The following is a 25,030-nucleotide window of genomic DNA, read 5'->3' as shown; positions in this document are numbered from 1 at the left end:
TATATATATATATATATATATATATATATATATATATATATATATATATATTGGTCCCCTTCAAAACATCTAAAACCCATAACATCTAATTTCATAACATTGAGACCAGAACATCTAAAACCCATAACATTGAATTTCATAACATCTAACAGTACAAATCACATGAAAAATACATCTCCTCCACATATAATGACATATAATGACATCAAACTACCAAACACAATTTTTACTATGTTTCTGCAGGGGGGCTTGATACAGTGGGGTTAGGAAATTAACTTTTTTCCACTGTAGTGCAATCTTGGAGTTTTTATATTTAATTTATGGTGGGGTGTGAGAGGCAGAGATTCCCCACATGGGGGTGCAGGGGGGGCTTGCTCCCTGCAAAAATGTAGTAAAAAATGTGTTTGGTAGTTTGGTGTTGTTATATGTGGAGGGGATGTTATTCTCTTGTGAGTTGTAGTGTTAGATGTAATGAAATTTGATGTTATGGGTTTTAGATGTTTTGGGTTTTAGATGTTCTGGTCTCAGTGTTATGAAATTAGATGTTATGGGTTTTAGATGTTTCAAAGTAGACCTATATATATATATATATATATATATATATATATATATATATATATGTATATATATATATATATGAATAACAAAAAGAAATACAGAGATATGGTGGAGGGAGACAAACATGTCATATTAGTTTTTATTTCATTGCATAAACCAATATGAGAAATTAATATGTACCTCTTTGCCACATCCAGATATGATGGGAAGGCATTAATGTATCATAAAAGCGGTCATGTTAATGAATCATTCACAATGGTAAAATATGGCAAATAGAATCACGTATTTGACTGTGCCATATCAAATATATGCTTCAGAGTTAATAACTGCATTTGCAAAAATGTAATTGTTAATGTCATGCAGTACTGAATTTAATATCTTATAAATACTATCCTGTAAAAAAAATCTAATGTCTGTTTCTGAGGGCTGACACACACACAATTAAGCTGATATATTGATTGCATAATGCAATAATCAAGAGCTATTGGAGCAGGCATGTGTGCTTCATATCAAATATAAGGAATGTCTGCTCAATATTATACATAGTGATGGACCGAAAATACTTCTTTGCCTTGCATTCAAATCTGATGCATATTTACCCTGTGCCTCTCTTAAGTGTGTCTCCTGATGCACCTCATGATTTTATGCAGTCTCTTCAGCAGGTCTACAGTAAAGGAAAGAAAAAATGAAATCATAACAAATAACTGCATTGGCTAGCTAATTAATGCCATGTCATACACAGGTGATGGGTTAGTACACTTATGCAATTGAGGGGTGTTTGCAGTCTTAAATCCATCCTTCCAGTGGATCAGGAGGTCCCACGTACACCTCTTCATGTCACTGTAGTGAGGATGAGATTGCTCCCCAGTGCATTGGATGTCAGTTCATAGGTTCATAGGTAGGTTCATAGGTAGGTACTAAGCTATTAGCCCTAGGGCCTATACAAGCCTAGTCAAAAAGGTACCCTGGCTTTCGCCACCCAAGAAAATTATTTTCCTGTGCCCCTGTCAAGCAGAACCACAGAAGTAATCCCTGGGGTGAATTTCCTATTACCCATCCAATCATCAAGATTTTTCTTGAAGAATGCTAATGAGGAGCTCTGTTTGACATAGATAGGTAGTCTGTTCCAGAGTATGGGAAGTCTCTGGGACAGAAATCTATCCCTCCAGCATGTTCTGATTATTGTGGTGACAAGGTTTAGGTCCCTAGAACGTGTAGCTCGAAGGGATTGGGATTTCTTTAAGTGGAGCACATCCAACAGCTCTGGGTTTGACATAGCTTTGTATGTTAGGCAGAGATCGCCTCTGAGTAGGCAATATGCGACGAAGTAAAGCTGGAGTTTTTTGAGATGGTCTGCGTAAGGCATCTGCTTGAGGTCAGTAATCCTCTTTGTGAGGTATTTTTGTGGCCTTTCCAGTTGTTGTAGATGTCTTGTGAGGTACATACCAAAAGGGGCATTGCACTCTATAATGGGTCTAATGAGTGATGAGTAGTGGGGAACAATGACCTCTTTTTTTCTGGATGAGAAACCTTTTGTGATGAGGTGTACCACGTAGGAGGATTTCCTGACCACTGTGGTGATGTGATTATCAAAGGAGAGACTACTGTCCACCTGTGTCTCAAGGTCTCTTATCACACTTTCGGTGTTAAGTGGACTACCGCCTACGTGGTAGTTCATGGGTACAGAGATTTTACCAAAGGGGATGACAATGCACTTTTTGGCATTGAGCTTGAGACCATGTCTTTGACACCAGGCATCTGTCTCAGTGATGCCCTTTTGTAGGATGTCCACATCATTAGGAGTTTCAATTATGGCTCCTAGTTTGCAGTCATCTGCAAATTTAGTTAGCCAAAGACCTTTTGTGTTAGCCTGTACTTCACAGAAGTAGATACCAAACAGGAGAGGACCCAGGACTGAACCCTGTGGTACTCCACTTGTCACTGGTATGAAGTCTGATTTGGAGTATGCTACTTTCACGCTGTGGGTTCTGTCAGTAAGCCAGTTGGCAACCCATCTTGTGACATAGGGATTTATACCTAGTTTAGTGAGTTTATCTATAATTCCAGAGTGAGGGATGGTGTTGAATGCCTTGGCGAGATCTAGATAGGCTGTGTGAACCACCTTACCCTCATCTATGGCTTTGGTGACTACTTCAAAGAAGTCTAACAGGTTTAGGAGACATGATCTGCCTTTTACAAACCCAAACTGTGTGGGGTCCAGAGTTTGGAGATCTCCAATGTCTTTGTTTATGAGTTCCATGATGATACGTTCCATGGCCTTGCAGACGAGGCTCATCAGGCTAATGAAGCGGTAGTTCCCGGGATCTGTTGTGGCCCCCCTTTGTGGAGTGGGATAACTGTCATGGTGTGCCATTCAATGGGTACAAAGCCTGAGGTGAGGATATGATTGAACATGGTACTTAGGTGGGGTGCCAGTTCATTCTGTAGTTCATGTAGAAGGCAGCCTGGGATGTTGTCAGGTCCCATGGATGCTGTGTTCTTGGCTTTGGAGAGTGAAGTTTTACCTGTGCAGCCATGATTACAGAAACTTTGCATTCTTCTGGTATAAAGATGGGCCCTTTAGGAGGTGAGAGGGGGGGTAAAGTTAGCACTGAACCTATCTGCCAGGATGTTGGCAATATCAGTTGGTTCTGTATATTTAGTGTCATTGTTGTGTAACTCAGAGCAGATCTGAGTGTTGCCATTGAGATTTTTGACATAGCTATAGAATGTTTTGTGATTGTCTTTAGAATCAGTGGCAATGTTGTTTTCATAACTAGCTTTGGAGGATTTTATGAGGGATCTCAGCTTCTTACGGAGGCTGACCAGGGAGTTCCTCCAATCGTGGGATTTTAATCTTTTCTGCAATAGTTTCTTTCTTCTGTTGTAGAGTTTGTTTATGGCAGAAGACCACCAGATTGGCTTCCTTTTTTGGAGGATAGCATCTTGGTTCTGTTAGAGCTAGCACGATCCATGCACTTGTGTAAGTGCTTATAAAGTGCATTTGTGTAGGATTCAGCAGTCATACCTCTATTGTCCATCTGCATGGGTGTCATGAAGTTTCCCACTTCTGTCTTAAGAAGCGTGAAGTTGGCTTTGGAGAAATTTTTACGGTTGTTTTCCTAATGGGGGGTGGGAGTGGGATGTGGATGTCTAGGATGATTAGCTTGTGGTTGGATATGACCAACGAGGAGCTGACCTCTGGTGTGGAACACCGGTCACCCATGTTGGTGATGACCAAGTCTAGGATATTGCTGCCCCTGGTGGGGGTGTGGATAAGTTGATACAAAGCATTGGAATTGATGATTTCCAGAAAACATTGAGCAAAAGAGTTGGTACATGAGTAGTTTTCCCAGTTAATGGTAGGGTAGGTGAAATCACCCATTATTAGAGTGTTGGGTTGTACCTTAATATTTTCCAGTGTATCAAGAAAAGAGGAGTGGGAATCCTGGGGCATGGTGGGGTGTCTGTTACAAGCTACAATCTGGATTGCGGTTTTGCCCAGAGTTAGTTGAACTTGGATAATCTCGGATGCATTATGTTGAGCAACTAGCTTGGAGGTGTGGATATCCTTAATGAATATGGGCACACCTCCACCTTTAGTGTTTCAGTCCAGGTTTGGTGGCCGAAAGGTGTGGTATGAATTATAGCCTGGTAATGCAGGGGTGCTCTCTGGATCTTTGAACCAGGTCTCTGTCACTGCACAGATGTCAATGTTCTCCATTTTAAGGAGTGCCTCGAGTGAGTGCATTTTGAGGTTTAGACTTCTAGCATTGAGTAGCATTACCCTCAGATTTTGCTTGCTTGTACCTGTTACGGTGGTGAATTTGTCATTTGAACCTTGCCTAAAAAAGGTGCTATAGGGGTGGCAAGAGCCTTTGCCAGTATCTGGAATCCCAAGTTACACTGGAGACAGCCTTTGCCAAGCTATTCCAAGTCTCAGCCTTATACTGATACCTAATATAATCCCCCTGCAGCAGCCTTCAGCAGTAAAACTTCACTGGGAATGCCATAGAAATCCTGTACTCCACAGCACCCTACCTTTGTGCTCTAAACAGAACATTATCCTGACCTTCTTCAGCCATGTCTGCAGAAGCCAAGCTAGAAATATGTGACGGAATTTGCACCCAATTCAAATCTCACAAGTAAGAGCTTGTAAGCAAAGATGCACAGCCTTGTGAGCTGAATTTGAGCAATTGAAATACAGCAAAGGCTTGGCAGACACATTGGTACTGATTACATCAATAAGCACAGAAAATGTGAAATATGTTAGTGAGATTTGGCCATGTGTGATGCTCAAACCAATTGACACATGTTCCAGTGTTAAACACTGGAATTCTTTATACTGTTCATCATAATCCTGGCTGGCTGGAGGACAAATGGTATGACTTATGACATATTAGGCTGTTGAGACTTACAAACTAGTAAAATAAAGTAGTACCACCTGGGAATCAGACCCATGAGAAAAAAATGATAAAATGTTAAGCTTTGCTGATTAACTGCCAGAATCACAGGAGATCTAACTTTTTAACATGGTAATTACGGATATGCTAATTTAAGAATGAATGGAGATATACTTAAGAGATGCCTGCATGTCTGTGACTTTACTTAGTCATGGGACTACATGTATATGTAAAATGCAGTATTTGTGTTTGTAAATGCATTTCAGATGCATAGAGTTGCATGACTTGAGTAATACATTGTGGGACTATGTTACATACATACATTACAATACATACTGTAATAAACACATACTTATGATATGTTATACATGATAATGAGTATAACAAATCTATTGTGCAAAGCATACCTATGCAAGTAAATTCTTCTTTAAATGTCATCATTGTCATATTTAATATAATTTACTCACTGGTTCTATGTCATAAGATCAAAAATAAAAACACCGACTTACATTTAATTGACATGAAAATCTCAAAGCTGCAGTTTATCAAATGGCCAAATCACCGATTTCGTTCCAAGGGAAAGAAACCAGAAGGCCAACAACTAACACCACATAAAAATAAACACATTTAAGTGGGGGGCTTAACCCCCCCAACTAAAGGGTCTATATTAGATGATTGAACTTCCAAAAGTACGACTATTATATGGTCGACACCATATGATCAAACCTTTGAAAGTTCGAACATTTTAATGGAGATCACCGTACAGTGCTGAATGGGAAGATTTATCTTTTCTGCACTGTAGTGTGATCTTGGAGTTAGTATATTTAAATAGCGAGGGGTGTGGGGTTCAGGAGGGCTTGCCCCCTCTACTTAAAATGTTCAGGTAGGTTATTTGTGTAGTTTATTTTTTTTAATTAGATGTTCGAACTTTTAAAAGTTCGATCATATGGTGTCGACCATATGACAGTTGAACTTTTGAAAGTTCGATCATCTAATATAAACCCTAAGTAAATATTCTAACTCCGAGATCAAACTACAGTCGGGGAAAGGGCAGATGTAACAGAATGGCCAACTGATTTGGTTGTTCGATAAACTTCAGCTTCGACATTACCGTGTTGATGAAAGGTAAGTCAACATTTTCATTCTTCAATTTTATGATATAGACCCTTTACTTACATTATATTGGCCTTATACAGCAAGCATTAATGATTCATTTTTTGTATTAAACATAGTTATGACACTCGTTTTTTTAATGTTACCCCCTAATCAAAAATTTCTGACAAATGGAATTTTGACACCTTTTGTAAAAGTATCTGTAAACTGGATTTAAACCCTGCATCAGCTGTCCTCTTTCTCTAAGCTCATTGTACTTACGTCTTCTCCAAAGGGAAAATTATCTGCCAACTGAATTTTCTACAATGAGTACTATCCAGAGTGCTGACAACAATGCACTGGTAACAGGCTGTTTTGCCCTAAAGAAAGTGGCCCAAATTAATTTTTCACTTTTTTCCTTTGGCTATGAACCATGCTTGTCCACTGCTGAGCAGATCACAAATGAAAAAGACATTATGGAAAATAAATAAATAATAGGAAAAAATTGTAAGAAAAATTAAATCAATCAAATGGTACATCTAGCAATGATCAGAGCAAGTTGTATGTTACAGTGGCACATTCCTCCTTCTCACATCTCCTTGCCACATACATAACATTAATTTTTGGCACACATTATCAGGACTTTAGATAACACCAAATAACAGGAAAGGGGAGAGACAGCTCACACTGTTAGCAATACTGAGAATAGTTCAATTTAAAACAACATAATGATGCAATAAAATGTCATTATGCATTCACACCCCCTCTATAACATTATCAGTAAACTTGATTTGAAACTTGCATCAGCTGTCAACTGTCTCTAAACTCAGTACACTTATACCATGTACAACAGAAAGTTATCCAACAGATTAATTTTCTTCACTGAGTACTATCTAACGTGCTGATGGCCACACACCAGCAGCAGGTTCATTTGCCCTACAGAAAGCAGTCCAGATTAAATGTTTTTCTTTTTTCATTAGGAAGTGACCCATGTTTGCACACTGCTGAGCAAATGGCATTATAACAAAAAAAGACATTTACTTTGCATTGCAGAGTAAAACATAATGGATGTGTGCAGCGAGGAAAACAGCAGTTATACCATTAGCGTGACACATTCATCCTTTTCGCATCTGCTTGCAACATCACAAGTAGCATTTAGGTAACACATCATAAGGATTTCTTGTAATGGCAATTGTTCTGAAAGGGGACACATAGAAAATGACATGAGGCCATTCTTGTCGCTGTATGTACAATTAGGCATGATTCCAAAGTATGCAATATATTATATAATTGTCATGATGAATACTTTTGAGATAAGGATAAGTTCTCCAACATATATGACATATATGTCCACATGACTCATGCTACTGCTTTTGCGTTAGCACACTCCACAAAATGTCATGTCACAACATCCATATCACATATTGTTATTAATAATGAAAATAGGTGAGTTTACAAAAACACCTTTGAAACATCATTTCACAGTGACTGCAGGTAAGATTGTATCATGTATGACAAACTTTAGCCTGCTCATCTCACATACAACCTTGGGTGTCAATATTTATTATGAATTCAATCATAAAAATATCTGTAAACTAGATTTGAACCCTACAATATGTGGCATGTTTCCCTAAGCTCACTTCACTTACACATTGTAGCACAAAGATAGCTGACATGTGGAATTTTTTTCAGTGAGTACTGTCCTACTATCCAGAGTGCTGATGGCTGTGTACTGGCCTCGGGCTCTTTTACACTACAGAAGGCAAACAAAAAATGTTTAGCTTTTTCCTTTAGGAAGTGAACTCTTGTTCACTGCTAGGGACTGCTGCCAGTCAAGAGTTAGCAATGTTACATGGTGTGCAAATGATGAAGAGAGGAAAAAAAATACTTAAATAGAGGAAACCTTCTGAAATAGTTAAAATGTAGTTATAACGTTTTGTCAACTTTGTTGTCTTGCAACACAAATACAGGCTTCCTAAACATCATTATGCTCATGCAAATAGCACCATCTCTAGATGTGAACCCCATGACACCAGGACATTCACAACACATACTTGAGATTATCAGTGTGTGCTACACACACACATATACTCTGAAGAATAAAACGCAGGATACCTATACTCAAGATGTGGCATTGTATCAATTCACATAACAGATACAACAGAACCAATTTCTGAACGTTGTCTTAATTTTCACGTAGATGTGTGGATGAGTGGGTTACTGGCAAAAGTTGTTAATCTTTTCCAGCATAATATAAAATAAATATTTGTGACACTGCAGCTCTTTTCTTCTCTTTATTTTGTGAGCATCATTCCCTTATCTATCGTTCTCTTACAAGACTGCAATGTGTTTTGCAATGCTTTTGACATCTGTTTCAGTGTGTGCTGTAATTCATCAGAACTGCAGACAAATTTTACTCAAAGTCTCAACATGTGGTCATAAACAATTCAAATAAATGTTAGGAATGTTGCTTTCATAAGTTAGTCAGTATACTCACAGACTTTCTCATACGTTTCTTCTCCATGACACACCCTTAATAAGTGTACATCAAAGAAGACTGACTGTGAAACATTGATTGTTTCTACAGTCAGATTAATCATTCACACTTGCAAGTCCTTAGCAGGTAACACTTCTCAATGCTCATCCTTGCACTGTTCCTTCCATTATTACAGATCTAGAGAGCTCAGCACAGGGTTCACACAGAATCATTGATGCTGAGGCTGATGTGAAAGACAAGGCAAGTGTGTCTACTGCAGAACATCCAGGTGCACTGCACTATGCATGTAAATACATATATATATATTTTTGTATATATATATATATTTGTAGCTATCTATTATATATATATATATATATATATATATATATATATATATATATATATATATATATATATATATATATATATATATATATATATATATATATATATATATATATATGTGTGTGTATATATGGGTTCAATTACGGAATATTGGGACTCTGAAGCCCGAAGACCAGAATCTCAAGATTCTGTAATATCGAAATTAAAAAAAAAACATTTTTTAAAGCATATGCAGGGGGCAAGCCCCCCTGCACCCCCCCCCTGCAACTTAAATATACCAACTCCAAGATCATACCACAGTGGAGTGAACTGCAAAATAGTGCCGTGCAGAGTGGAATGGAAATGTTGCCGTTCACTCAACTGTAGTGTGATCTCGGAGTTGGTATATTTAAGTGCAGGAGGTGTGGGGGGGGGTGCAGGGGGGGCTTGCCCCCCTGCATATACCTTCTAAATGTTTTTTTTTTCTTTTTACGTAGTTTTTTTTTTTATTTCAATATTAAAGAATCTCCAGATTTTGGTGTTCGGGCTTCAGAGTCTCAAGATTCTGCAATTCGAGAATTAGTAGTGAACCTGTTTATAGATATATATATATATATATATATATATATATATATATATATATACACACACACACACACATACACACACACACACACACACACACACACACACACACACATATATATATATGTGTATGTGTATATCTATCTATCTATCTATATATGTGTGTGTGCGTTTGTATATATGAACCAATGAGTAGGGTGGGATAGAAGAGGCACTGAAAAGTGACAGGGAGAGAGAGGGGGTGGAAGTCACCTGGACAGTAAACTTTTTTATGAACTACATCTTATTCAGAAGCTGTCAAGGGGATTGTTTTCTGTTACTTGTGTGATCTGCATTGTGATACTTATCGGGCATGTTTCATCTCCCTTTCTTATATGTAGGCACATCTGGTTCTCATTTTGCATTACCACCAGTACATGATAAACACACTTTTGGTATTCTTATTAATATACATAAGGTAGATGTATGTCTAACCAAAAGTAATTTTCTCATTGCATTAGCATCTCTTATTTTTTAATATATGTTTCACATAAGATAAGTTTTATCAGTTTGTATTCTATTTCATATCTTGCTACTGACCCAGCAAATTGGATATTTAAGGAATACATTTCTTTTAATTGCACACAATCACTTCTTTGGTGCCAGGCTTGCCTAGAGCTGGATCCAGCACTAGGCAACCTAGGCAGTCACCTAGGGCCCACTGGCTGGGAGGGGCCCCTGCTGGCTGGGGGGGGGGGGCTGCCAAAGCATTTAATTTTTAATTAGAAGGTAAAAAAACTATACAACTTCTTTGAGTGTTCTTTTTTAAGAATGCCCTTACATCCCAGCGTGCATGTGTTGATGCATGCAATGCATGCATATATGTTCTATCTTTTGTAATTCCACACTTAGAATGTAAACTTACTGTTCCTGGGAGTTGGGCAACAGATAAGATGCTGTGCTGGCTCATTATAGCAGACTGCTTGCAATGAAACAGAACATTTCTGCTCAATGTTATGTTCCAGGTGTGTGTGTGTGTGTGTGTGTGTGTGTGTGTGTGTGTGTGTGTGTGTGTGTGTGTGTGTGTGTGTGTGTGTGTGTGTGTGTATGTATGTATGTGAATGCCCTAGTTAAGGATAGCAGGTTAGTTAATTTAAGCAAGCTCAAGGCCTATACCTTGGCGACAGAACACATGAGCTTGAATCCTCTACACAAACCATGCCTCTCAATTTCCAGACACAAGAAATCTGGACAAAGCCTTAAATGATGGTGGGATAAACACCAAAAAAATATGGACAAATTTTAAATATCACTGTTATAAACTAATATTGTTGTTATGATAACAGGTTTTGTGTCAGCTTGCATTTTCTGAAGGATGTGAAGTCTGAAATTCAAATGTATGTCAATTTAATGATGTCAATTCACTGTAGTTTGCCAGAAAAAAACACAGATTTTAAGTGGAACAGACCAAAAAATGACACAAAAATCTGGACATTCTGTGGATATCTGGACAGTTTAGAGGTATGATTATATCAACTACCTCAGTGCATTTTCAAGGAATTGTGAGTTTTTCAGTGCATTTTCAAGGAATTGTGAGCTTCAAGATAACAGAAGTTTATGGCTGTTCATGCTGTTTTCAATGTGCATCTGTTTTATTTACAAATGGTCACTGCTGTGCTATTGAATTTAAAAGCAGTGATATTAGCACAACAGGTGGTATACTTTGCTTTGATGCAAAAGGCTGTGGGTTCTCCTCCCACACCGTGTAGGAAGACTGCTGATACTGTATTATAATTTAAGGAGGGATGGAGGTGCTGCAGTCCCGTGTGCCCTTCGTTGGATGAGATGCCTTGTAATTATGAACATGTTGTTGGTTTGCCATTCATTCCCTACTGCAGTATTACCAGCTTACCACTTTTTTATATGAAACACAGGCAATTTATTCTTCAAGGGCAGCAGATACAATTCATAGATAAAGCACTGACATATAAAGTTATTTTTACAAGCACCAACCTCTTCATTTGTTACAGATCTTTTTAGTGTGTTTCAAGAGCAGAGAAGTTTACTGTTAATGCCAAGTCTGTTTCCATTGTGAGACTGTATTGTTTTTTTTTTTTAGCAAATGTCTATCAGTGTTTATGGTATAAATTTTGAAATAAAAGTTTTAAATTAAATCCAAAAATCTGCAATCATTGTAGAACTACAGAAGAAAATAGTGTGTACACTGACAGGTTTGAACAGTATTTATGGTAACTGCGGAGACATAGCCAAGTAATGGGACACTGCAATGGTTGAGGGCAGGGGGTGCTCCTAGGGTGCTGATGTGTGTGTGTGTCGGGGGGGCTACTGTGTGTATGTGTGTGTGGGGGGGCTGATCCATTACCCAGCCTAGGATCCCATTTGACCAGGATCTGGCTCTGGGCTAACCCACTTGTCCCACCCTGCAAAAGTGTTGATGACTGTGCCCTGCCCTTTGCACATTTCTTTGTAACTTCAGTTTGTATATCTGTCTGATGCACACAGTGGATAGCTAATGCTTACTCAGAAACTTGCTTTAATGTAAATGTATTGCAGAATAAATATTTTTACTTATCTTTCATACTCATCTGTGAATGATTGGTTATGCAGTTGTTGACACATCACATTTCTATTAGTATTCTTAGTAACACAGTCAAAGTAGATATTTAAGTATTGTTTATTGGCATGTGTGGGTAAATGATGCTACCATTGACCTGCTCACTGGTTTATAGACAGTGGTCACCTGAAATGCTTGATGCACAGTATTTGGCAAAATCCATAGCTGCATATTTAAACATCAGTCATAAGCTATCAGTGATGTTATTGTATACTTTGGACATCTTCCAGCCTAGGGATATATATAAGTATCTATATATATATGAGAGTAATTGGTTGTGTAACTCTTTTTTTTCCATACAGGTTCCAGAATTACCTTGTTAGTACTGCAGCTATGAGATGTGTCTTTGCAGATTGTCTCTGTCTGATGCTAACAGAACACAACCATTACATGGTTAAATCAAATTTGTGCAGTTTTGCATGCATCAGTTGTAATATTTCTATGCACTTAGGCTCTTAGGCTTCCACTTAGGTAGTCAGTTCATGTGCTGTCTTATGCCTCTTAGCCAGAACCATAGCATATTGTGCATGCCTATGTCTACTGGCAGTGCCTGCAGCTGGTGGTTCTCCCCTCAGCCTCCTTATCTGTATTTGCTGTGCTGGTTGGCCCTTCTTGTGGGCTTGAAAACTGTGGTCCTGTCCTAGTTGTCCTTGTTGAAGCTGTTTCCTGAGAATTATTTTGTGTACCATGGTACAGACTATAAGTATTTGGGCAGAGATTGCTGGGTTGTACTTCAGGACACCTCCTGGTGTTTCTTGACCCTGGAACCATGATTTGAGCAAGCCAAATACACATTCTATAATATTCCTAGTTTGAGTATGGGCATTGTATTATCTTTCCTCAGTGGAGTTGTATGGTTTTCACATGGGTGTCATGAGCCCAGGTCCCATTGCATAACATGCATCCCCCACTAGATGACCTTGTAGAAAGTCACCCCTAGCAAATAGGTGGGCAATATGTGTGAGTCATGAAAACTGCCTGGGTTACCTACACAGACATTGCAAATGATTTCTTGAGCATTACAGACAACCTGTCAGTTTCTAGAGTGGTATCCTTTCTTGTTAATGCACCTCCTTCCCTGTTTACCAGGTAGGGCTTTTATTTCTATGTGTGTGTAATCTCTGGCCCCCAAAACCTCAAGAAAGTGTGCTATTGCATAAAATTCCTGCATGGTTCTTGCTCTCTCCTCTGTAATATGTGTGGGAAACAGATAGGATCCTGTGCATGTTGTAGCATTAAATTTAGAATCTGATGTAATATTCTAGATGCTGAGGCCTGTCACACCCCTAATATGTCCCCGTGGGTTTCTGGAAAATATCAGTAGCTAGTACACATAAAGCTGCACATTTCTTTGTTTTGACATGGATGGGGTCTCCACAATTTCCCTGGGTGTTAGGTGAGAGTGTCAGAACTTGCATATTTCTTCTATTGTTTTTCTGTCCACCCAGTATAGTTCTCCATCTTCTGTGTCATGCAGTCCGTGGCAAGTCACACAGGGTGTAAACACCCTCCTTCTTGACCGAGTTTGGGCAGCAGCAGCAGTATTAACTACCACCTTGAATTAAAGCCACGGGTTAATGATGGGAAAAACAACCCCTGACATTTTTTTTCCTAAATCTAATTGTGGCTGAATCCAAAGATTTTTTTAGATTTCAGGGCAAATGGCTTCATTGAGCGCACATGATTGCTTTATAGGTTCCTGAATTTCCTTAATTAGCATGTTATTCAGCTACTTATGCTTTATTTAGCATATTCTGCCATTTACCCTTTTGAGGCTAAGTGTAGAGCCATTTAATGAATACAAAACAGTGCACTATTGTGTGTGAGGCATGCAACGATAGCGCACACGGTAGCATGTATGCAGTGTGCCATGACATGTACATGATAGCTGCACTTAGTGTAGGCTTTCATGAATCTGTCTCTTTGTTTAAAAAATGATACACTGAAGTTATTCTGTTACTAGATGGCATCTACTATTAGTTCAGCTACAGTGTACCATTTATTTGATATTATATTTCTGACTCTGAAACATGCTATCTAAAAATGATACTGAGGATGTTTCTTTTTTTAAGTTGCTTAATAACTTATTGGACAATAGAAAGTAATTAATGGATTGTAGGCATTCAATTCATCCTAAACTCTTACCCATATACCTTACTTCTGTACAAACTGCACTCTTATCTCTTGTCTCACACTCCTAACATTAACCTAAAACTTTATTTATCTTTGATCTAACCGGTTTAAATCAGAATACTTCAGGTAATAGGTAAACATAACTATGTATAATGCCATTAGTGTTGAATGTATCCATTTTGTTTATTTGTTTATGTTTTATTTTGTTTGTTCCTTTTTGCTCATTTTTTTCACTTATGTCTACCTTTATATTTGTTTGGATATTTTTTTTCCTAGGATCCTGCTGAAAAGTGACTACTAAACTCATCAGGGCTATCCCAGTCAACAAATTTAGGTAAACGAATACATCAATGAATGGATACAAAGAGGATAAGACACGTCAAATACTCATGCCATCAGCAGGCTCCCCTTCCCAAAGTAATTAGCTTGTCAAGCTGGGTGCTGTGTAGTGACCTGAAATACCAGCTGCCTGGAAGTAGAAAGCAGCCAAGCTTGGTGGTGCAGAAGGAAAACTCCTACCTGTGAAGCTGACATCCTGGGTTTTATTTAGTGGACAGAATGTTAGATAAATGCCCAGGGAAAGACTGGACAGTAGAAGGCGAGCTTTAACTAGAAGGATGGTATCCAGTCTCCATGGAGATGAGGGTTGCCTCAGCAACACAGCAGGTACTGCATTTGCTTTAGATGGCAAAAGTATGTGAAGAATTGCTCAGCATGGCAAAGCCACAGGGTGTGAGGCCTCTACAAAACATGTTGTGCAACAATGGCTTATATTACATGGATTGCAAGCCACGGCACCCTCTTGGAAGTGGAAAAAAATAGGACATGAAAAAAAAAAAGAATATATGCATCATGATGTTCATACTTTTCCATTCTTCTCACATTTATTTTCAAAGACAGATCACCAATAATGCCAATCCCATCTGGAAATTCAAGACCATGTGCAGATGCTGTGCAAATCTTTTTTGGCAAATCTCTCTACTGCTGCAAGTATGAAAACCATAATATCAAGACTGACAATGAAGACAACAATGCACAAACATAATTTTCAACCCTCTCGGTGTAAGAATTTTGAATAAAGCCAAAAATACTGAAAAATTACAAAAGAACAAAATTAGGGGCAGATTTTAGGCATTGCTCTTATAAAACTTATAAAATTGCTAGACTAACAGACTGCATTTGCATGCATTTTCTAATGGATGTGAAGTCTGAAACTTTAAATCCCTGTCATTATGTAGTGACTTCAATCCTCAAAAATTTGATTCTGTAGAAATCAGAAATGTACTAAATGCTTCAGTCAGCTCTTAAATAGTACAATAACTACCTGCAAGTCCATAGGAGGGTGAACTGCAGACTTTAATAACACTGAAACTGAATATATATAGATGTGAGCTGCAAAGCCATGTGGTTCCATCACAACTAAGTTATGTTTGTAAAAATTCCTGCATTTTTTTTCATTCTCAACATACCAATTTATTCTTGACTGAGAACTACATTCTTTAACAATCTATATTGGCAAAAGGTTAAACTTTTATTTAGCAGCAGATGTAGAGATTTGCTCAGTGTGTACAGTCAGACTGGTACATGTTTACATGTCTATTTCCAAATTACATATTTAAGACTACAATAATTAAATGACCTAGTAATATCTTTCTTACACATATTGCACATAAATTGCATATTAAACAGTTAATATTTCTAAGTATATAATATTTTCCTGGTTTCTTGCTAATTCCTGGACCCTGGCCTGGATGATAGCATCAGAACCTTACATTTATTTGTTAACATTTTGTTAAAAGATATAACTGTAAACTTCAAAACTGAGGCAGTAATAATGTCAGATAAAATATATTGTTAAACATGTAAGCAGCTATGATCTGTGATAAATGTCAGCAGCAAACCTGCTTACATGTAATGATGTGACAGTACATTGATTATATACCTTCAACAAGAAATATTAAGGAGCCCACATACATGATATTAAATCTGCATGCATTATTAAGATTTTATTTTACAGCCATAAGCTCAGAATTGTCATTCATCTGAGAGGTATATGCACAGATTACTTCTATGTATAAACTGTGTACATGACTGTATGCTAGGTGATATGTCCCTTTTCTTGCAAGTTGACATGACTGTACATTTAACGTGTTAAGGTGCATACCACACTTTTACAACAGATAATACACCAAATAAAGTATTAGTTGGTAATAAGTAACCCAGTCAATAAAAGCATACAACTATTTGTCTACATGTGTGTCTCCCTGTGTAGACCAATGGTCAGAGATCATTGGTCACAGAGGATGGAGAGTGTGGCCAAACTGGAAGACTGATTTCTCTCATGTCTCATTTGACAGTCATGAAGGATGTATGGTACAGTTTGCTACTGCAGTGCTGATTGGATAGTCGGTGAAGGAGAAGGCACAGGCAGCAGTTATAGGGAATAACTACTCCCTCAATATCCAAAAGTTCTTCTTTACAGTGTTGCTGGATAAATAGAATCGAGTGGATGTTAGAGAATCTGTAGAAGCATTCAGCTAGGCACAAGTTAAGAAGGGTGAGGGAGGAAATATTAATTTAAGAGAGGTAGAATGTTAAATGCAGACTAGATAGGTTTACTTTCTCTCCTAAATTAATATAAATAATATTTGTTTCCATGTCTGCCTAGTAAGTTAAAACCTATTTAGGATATGCATCACTGATATTACAAAGCAAGCTCTAATTATATGTTCTGCATTACATTTCACATACAAATATTTATCATGATGCAGTACTTTTCATGACACACCATTTGTGACACTTGTTATATCTTGTTTTGTACACAACTATAGGGGTATTGTTGATGACTACAAATAAACATGCTGTGGTGGTACTGCGGTAGCATTGTTACCTCACCACAAGAGGTTCTCCCTTTCGATTCTCGGCATGGCTTGGGAGTGCCTTCTGTGTGGAGTCTGCATGTCCTCCCCGTGGTTGGGTAGCATTCGAAAGGCATGCGTGCGTAAATGGGTGTGCCTTCGTTGAAGGTTGGGCATCGAGCTGGCACCTCAGTGTTTCGTAAAAATCTACTGCCAATCATTAGCGGATCGAAGTTCCGCTGTGGCGACCCCTTACCGGGAAAAAGCCGAAAGACAAACAACAAGTTAACAAAAATGTAATCAATTATCATAGTCAAGAATATCTGCTGTCTTTCTGGATAATTATATTCTACAAACCCTTTATTTGAATATGACACACTATTTTAAACTGACACTTTAGCTGCAGTAATATTTTTACATACAACAGCCCTGAAAATGCAACGCATCTTTTATTATAGTGCTTTAGTGCTTTACTACAAATCAAAATCCTAAATAAATAATCTTAGTAAAATAATGGGTCTATATTACGTTGTTGAAAGAGTTGTTCATCGAACATCCTTTCATCAACACATAAATACCAAAAGACCAAAACTTTGAACGGCCAAATAAGTGATTTTTTTTCCCATGGAAAAAAATCGCTTGGCCCCCAACCCACCCCTAGCTAAATATACCAACTCTGAGATTGCACTACAGTGGAGGAAGGGCAAATTTCCAATAATGGCCATGCAATTTTTCCCCTGGGAAAATTTTTTACTTGGCTGTTCGAAGTTTTGGTGGTTCACCATTTACGCGAACGTTCGGTTAACAGCCCTTTTGACAATGTAAATGGGGCCCTAAAATAATTATGTACCAAGTAAACATATTTTGATATACAAATAAAAAGATACCAATTTAATTATCAAACTCTAAAGGAAAAGCAATAATCCATTATAAAGGAGAAATAGATGGAAGAGTATGTGAAGCTTGTATGCAGTCAGGTGCTGCCATTTTTTAAGCTTCCAGCTACATAAGCAGAACACAAATAACATTTAAACAAGCAAGTGTTAAATAGAAGTAATGAAAACAACTAGAATATAAACTAAATAAAAGGGATATTCAGAAACAAACAGAACAGTGTGTAGAATGAAACAGCACAGTGAGTGGTGACTTGTAAGGATGAGTGATTCATAGACATGTAGCATGACTGCACTGTCAGAGAAATAACATGATATGCATCATTTACAAATGACTGCTTTATGACATGCAAATGACTGTCATCATTCTAATGAATATGAATATCTGATGAAATCAAGCATGACAGACCCCCTGATTCTCAAAAGCTTGCATGGAGTGCAAGATTGGTGCAGGAGCTCAAGCATGCAATATGTCTGCCATGAGATCCAAGAACAGCCTGCAGGGCATGCACAAGAGCTCCTGCACTAATCTTGCATGGATGAAGCCCTTGTATAGAAATCACCCCATTTGCAAGAGAAATTCATGCAAATGAAGTGATTTTGCAATCCAGGAAGCTTGCGACCATCCATGCAGGACTAGCGCAATCAGCAGAAATGTACTTGGTTAGTAACCGAGTACATTTCTGCAAAATCCAAAACGGAGCTATGACAGCTACAAATAAAGGCTGCATATCATGTAGTAAGCATGCCAATGGCCAAGTATAAGTCAATTGGCATTGCAAATAATACAAAAAATTAAAAAATCAACTTTTATTTTTTTTTAGCTGATCTTGGCTGTTTAAGTGTAGGGCAGCGGCGTACAAATGGGATCGGGGGGAAAATAACAAAATGAACCTAAATTAAGCATTCTAACTAAAATCAGTATTCTGCCATGCAAGTCAATGGCAGGCAGAAGACAACCTGGCCAGTGAGTAGTGGTTGCTAAGGGGGGAGCCTCAGTGTGAGACATGTAACTATGCATTAGCAGGCAATCCTATGCAAATGAGGGGAAGGATAGTGAATCCCAGTTCTCCCCAGCATGTGAGTCAGGTCCCAACAGTGTAAGAGTAGGAATAAGTTAGTGCAAGCCTAGGAGGTAGGTGACATCATGGGTGTGTGTGTCAGGCTTAGTGTAAGTGGATTGGAGCCCTGTGGCTCGGGTTTGCTCCTAGCTTAGCGCAGCAAAGCTAGGGGCTGTGTCTCAACCTGCCTAGCACTCTTTACAAAGCCTAAGCGGGTGTGTGTGCCACGCACCAGATTTTACAGGAAGAAAAAAGAAGTTAAGCCAGGAAATAGCAGCACTGTGCACATTTGAGCACTCTGTTTGTGTGGCACGCAAACAGGCTTAAACAGGGAGGCAATGGGAAGGGAAAACAGCAGTAGGAAGGTAATCAAGGAGAACTAGCTTAGATGGCAGGTTTAATGTATCAGAATCAGCCAATTACACAGGCAGCAGACCAGCTTAGCCCAGAACACAATTATAAACTAAGCAAACACCTTCCCCTCTGTCTTTTCCCACACTCTACACCACCGGTGTATACAAGCGGGGAAATTTTAACAAACAAACCTACAAAATGAGAAAGGCTGCAGCAGGCAACATAGAACTACATGTGCAAGAGGTTGAGGGTGGTGAGGATGTGAATGCTGCCAAACAACCCACAGTGAGAAGACGGAGAAGAGTGTACAGACCCAGGGTAACCTACCAGGGGCTACATGAGCTGGAGATAGTGGAGTGCTATAGGGTGGGCAGAGACCTTCTACAGCAAATTGTTGAGCTGTGCCGCCCACACCTGACACACCAAACTGACCGAGGGGAACCCATCCCAGTGGATACCAAGGTATGTGTAGGCCTAGGTATACTAGCCACAGGTACCTCCCAAAGCACAACTGGGGATATCATGGGGATCTCACAGGTATCAGCATCCAGAGTATTCCACAAGTTCCTGGATGCCATGTCAGCACATGCCAGTGAGCACGTATATTTTCTCAACACCCGTGAGGTCTCGACCAGCAATATGCGTCTCTTCCACCAAATAGCAGAATACCCTGGGGTAGTGGGTGCTATAGACTGCAAGCACATATGCATCAAAGCATCACCCAGTGAGCAGGGTAGGGCCTACATCAACCACATGGGCATCCCCTCCATCATGCCTGGTTGTATGTGATGCCCAGGGCATTATAATGAATGTGTGTTCTGGCTGCCTTGGGAGCTATTACGATTCCCACATATGGCATCTGATGCAGTTGTACCAGAGATTTGCCAATGGGGACATCCCCTACAGTCACCTAGTGGGGGATGCTGGGTACACACTGGAGTCTTGGCTGATGGCACCCATCAGAAATGCACACACACCTGAACAATGACGCCATAATGAGGGACACGCACAGGCCAGACATATAAAAGAGCATGTGTTTGGGATGCTCAGGTCACGGTTTTGGTGTCTGGACACATCCAGTGGAGCCTTGGAGTATTCACCAGCTACATGTACCCAAATTGTTATGGTATGTGCTATGCTATCCTGTGGAAAAAGCTGCAGTAGGAACAGCATGGGGCAGGGACACACAGCTCCCCTTCAATGCCAAGGCCTGCACAGGCACAGAGGGACCTGGAGGAGAATCAACCTGAGCCTGCCCCAGTAGGCAGATGGAGGCATGCCCAGCATGCGGTGGCTGTGGCAAAGAGGCAATGCATAGCACATGTACTGACACAGTAGGGTCCCAGGGAATGACACCTCTCTCTGACTCACACATACAGTAAAAGGGGTGCCAAACATGACACTACCTGTGCTCAACCATGTATAGGGAGTGTGCTATGTGCATCTGACATAGGTAGCCCTCCAGCAACATCCGCAAGTCTGGCACACCCTCAAGGTAAGTCAATCAATCTACTAATTGCCAAATGGAGTACAATGTGTCATTACCTGTAGCTATGGTATGGATGTGAGCATGCAAGGGAATTGGGTGGCTGAATGTTATGGCAGCAGACAGTAGACACACATAGTGCCACCATGACATCTGTAACACATACTGGAGTCACCATAGTAGCCAGTACTACACAGGGTGATAAAACCCACTACAGGAAATGTGCTGAGCGACATGTGTGTCCATATGACCCACACATGCCAGTCAGGTTGTTTCACATACCCAGCAACAGTCTCAGCCAGCAGGACAGATGTAGACAAACCCAAACAGAGCCTGTGCCATGGCCCCTAAATGATGGCTATGGTTAACCTCCCCCCAAGGCCTACACAGACAGACCACAGCAGGGCAAGCAGTGGGATGTTAGTTCTGAAGGGTAGAAAGTCAGCCAATAATATATAGGGCAACCAATGCCACGATCTGTAGTACACTGGTATGCCTCTAGTCAGCATGATAGTTAGCAATACAGAATGAAATGGAGTACCTGACATACCAGTACAGTCATAGCAAATGTGTACAACTGTCACGTGTGCCCCCCACATTCTACATAGTAATGTAATAACAGTCAGGTGTGCCCCCCGACTCTGTGTAGAAATGTAGAAATAGACAGGTGTGCCCCCCCATCCTAAATAGTAATGTAATAACAGTCAGGTATGCCCCCTCAATCCTGTGTAGAAATGTAGAAATAGTCAGGTGTGCCCCCCATCCTACATAGTAATGTAATAACAGTCAGGTGTGTCCTCCACTCCTGTGTAAAAATGTAGTAATAGTCAGGTGTGCCCCCCCCATCCTACATAGTAATGTAATAACAGTCAGGTGTGCCCCCCCAATCCTAGGTAGAAATGTAATAGTCAGGTGTGCCCCCCATCCTACATAGTAATGTAATAAGAGTCAGGTGTGCCCTGCAATCCTGTGTAGAAATGTAGAAATAGTCAGGTGTGCCCCCCCCCCATCCTACATAGTAATGCAATAACAGTCAGGTGTGTCCCCCCAATCCTGGGTAGAAATGTAGTAATAATCAAGTGTGCCCCCCATCCTACATAATAATGTAATAACAGTCAGGTGTGCCCCCCCAGTCCTGTGTAAAAATGTAGTAATAGTCAGGTGTCCTCCCCCATCCAACATAGTAATGTAATAACAGCCAGGTGTGCCGCCCAATCCTGTGTAGAAATGTAGAAATAGTCAGGTGTGTCCCCCCACTCCTGTGTAGAAATGTAGTAATAGTCAGGTGTGCCCTCCATCCTACATAGTAATGTAATAACAGTCAGGTGTGCCCCCCAATCCTGTGTAGAAATAGTCAGTTGTGCCCCCCCAATCGTGTGTAGAAATGTAGAAATAGTCAGTTGTGCCCCCCATCCTACATAGTAATGTAATAACAGCCAGGTGTGCTCCCCAATCCTGTGTAAAAATGTAGAAGCAGTCAGGTGTGCCCCCCCCGCTATGCAGACATGTAGGAACAGTCAAAGCCAAATGATCGATGGATACCCTGCAGAGACAGCATGTTACCTGTTGCTGTACAGCACACAGGTCAGCACTGCAGCACAAACTACCTGGACACGATCCACACATTCAATACAGACGGCCATAATGGGCATGCTCACACACTTAAACACATGAAGGCCATGTCTGCAAACACCAGTGGACCAGACATATCTGGCAGTTGCAGTTGTTAGTGCAGACATTCGTCAGTATGCACCACTCATACCTTGCACACACAGTGGATAGGAATACAGACATATATGTCAGGACAACACACTATAATAAGCTAAAGGTAGACATACATAGATGTGTGGAAGAGGGTGACTGTGACAAGGAGCCATCCAGGCCTGTCCCACACAGCACACAGCCAAAAGGCCCCAAACACATGAGGTGCAGATGTCACTCACTGCAGATACTAGCCACCAGTATCTGTCAGCATTACAGACTATGTGGTGCAAGTGGCAGCTGTACAACATGACTGTACAAGGAAGTAGTCATCTAGCAGCTGTATGCACATACCTGTGAAATATGACCCCGTGTGTGCCTGTATGTGGTGTGTCAACCCCTAGATGAATGGGCTATGACCCATGCACACACACTGCCCTCCCCACAGCCCTACTATGACAAGCCTGCTGAGGTCATCCAATGTGAAATACACCTTTGGGAGAGTTGCAGCCCAGTAATCTCTCTGGTGCGTCCCATAACTGTGTACTGCTGTAGTGTGATAAACTAGTTAGGTAGGAGTTCTAACCCCAGATTTGGCAATTGTGAGTGTGTGTTTGTGTGCGTGTCTGTCTGTCTGTCTGACTGTGTAGAGAGCAATGCTTTTTAGGGTAGTCACACTCCCTACAATTCATATACTTAACTTTGGCAATGCTGCTGATGTCACCCACCTAGAAATACACCTCTGGGAGAAACACAGACCAGTAATCTCTGTAGCATGTCTTGTAACTGCATACTGCCATAGTGTGATAAAGTAGTTATGTAGGTGTTCTAAACCAGACGTGGCAAGTGTGCGTGTGTGTCTGTCAATAACAGTGTAGAGAGCAATGCTTTTTAGGGTACTCACACTCCCTACAATTCATATACTTAACTTTGGCAAGGCTGCTGATGTCACCCACCTTGAAAAACACCTCTGGGAAGGTTGTAGCTCGATAATTTTCATAGTGCGTCCTGTAACTGTATACTGCTGTAGTGTGATAAAGTAGTTAGGTAGGTGTTCTAATCCCCAACATGACAAGTGTGTATGTGTCTGTCTGACCCTGTCTGTGTAGAGAACAATTCTTTTTAGGGTACTCACACTCCTTACAATTCATATACTCAACTTTGTCAAGGCTGCTGATGTCACCCACCTAGAAATACACCTCTGAGAATGTTGTAGCTCAGTATAGCGCATCCTGTAACTAAGTACTGCTGTAGTGTGGTAAAGTAGTTAGGTAGGTATTTTAATCTCAGACATGGCAAGTGTGTGTGTCTGTCTGACCCTGTCTCTGTAGAGAGCAATGCTTTTTAGGGTGCTCACACTCCTTACAATTCATATACTCAACTTTGGCAAGGCTGCTGATGTCACCCACCTAGAAACACACCTCTGTGAAGGTTGTAGCCCAGTAATCTCGGTAGTGCATGCCATAACTGTGTACTGCTGTAGTGTGATTTAGAACTGTGGTAAGGTTCCATCCCCACCCAGGGCAGGTTTGGATGTTTTGTGTGATTTTCAATGTCTGTATATGGAGCAATGCATTATAGGCTAGTCACACTCAGTACATTCCAAATGGCCTACTTTGGCAATTCTGCTGATGTCATTCATTGTGAAATACACCTTTTGGGGAAGTAGTTCTCCAGTAATCCCCTTGGTGTGTCCTATAACAGCTCCATGCTGTAGTGTGATATAGGCATTTGTTAGGGGTTCTATACCCACACATGTTGGTTGTGGATGTTGTGTGTGTGTGTGTGTGTGTGTGTGTGTGTGTGTGTGTGTGTGTGTGTGTGTGTGTGTGTGTGTGTGTCACTGTCTGTGTAGGGAGCAATGCATTTTAGGCTAGTCACACTCATTACAATTCAAATGGCCTACTTTGGCAATCCTGCTGATGTCATCCAATGTGATATACACCTTTGGGGAAAGGGTACTACAGTAATCTCAGTGGCCTGTAGTATAACTGCATAGTGCTGTAGTGTAATAAACTAGTTAGGTAAGGGTTCTACTCCCAGACATGACAGGTGTGTGTGCATGTGTGCTTGTAACTCATAAACTGTGTGGAGGTGGGTGTGAGTGTGTGACACCTGTGGCCAATGTGAAGTGGGTTTTGCATATTTCTTATATGGTGACCCTACTATATATCACAATGTCTACCATACAGGGATAACAGATGTGAAATAGCTGAGAGTCTGAAATGCAAAGCCATACCCATACATGTGAAATCAAGGCCAGGCAAACACAGTTAGCAACCCCAGTGTTACCCAGAGCAAACTCTCAACACATGTCTCATACACACGCATGCCTAGGCAACAGCTAATATGTGGGTAGTACACTGTATATTGGCCACTGATAGTAACTATGGGGTGATAGCAGTGGGCTACAGAAGGCAGGGCACCCTGTCCATCTGTCCAATATGCATGTACATGAAGACAGTGTACCTTTCCCATGTTCCCCAATG

Source organism: Protopterus annectens, chromosome 12.part0, assembly GCF_019279795.1.
Source record: "Protopterus annectens isolate FY-2018-M chromosome 12.part0, PAN1.0, whole genome shotgun sequence".
Classification (NCBI taxonomy): domain Eukaryota; kingdom Metazoa; phylum Chordata; order Ceratodontiformes; family Protopteridae; genus Protopterus; species Protopterus annectens.
The sequence above is the reverse complement of the archived record's forward strand: the minus strand, read 5'-3'. Positions refer to the sequence as shown.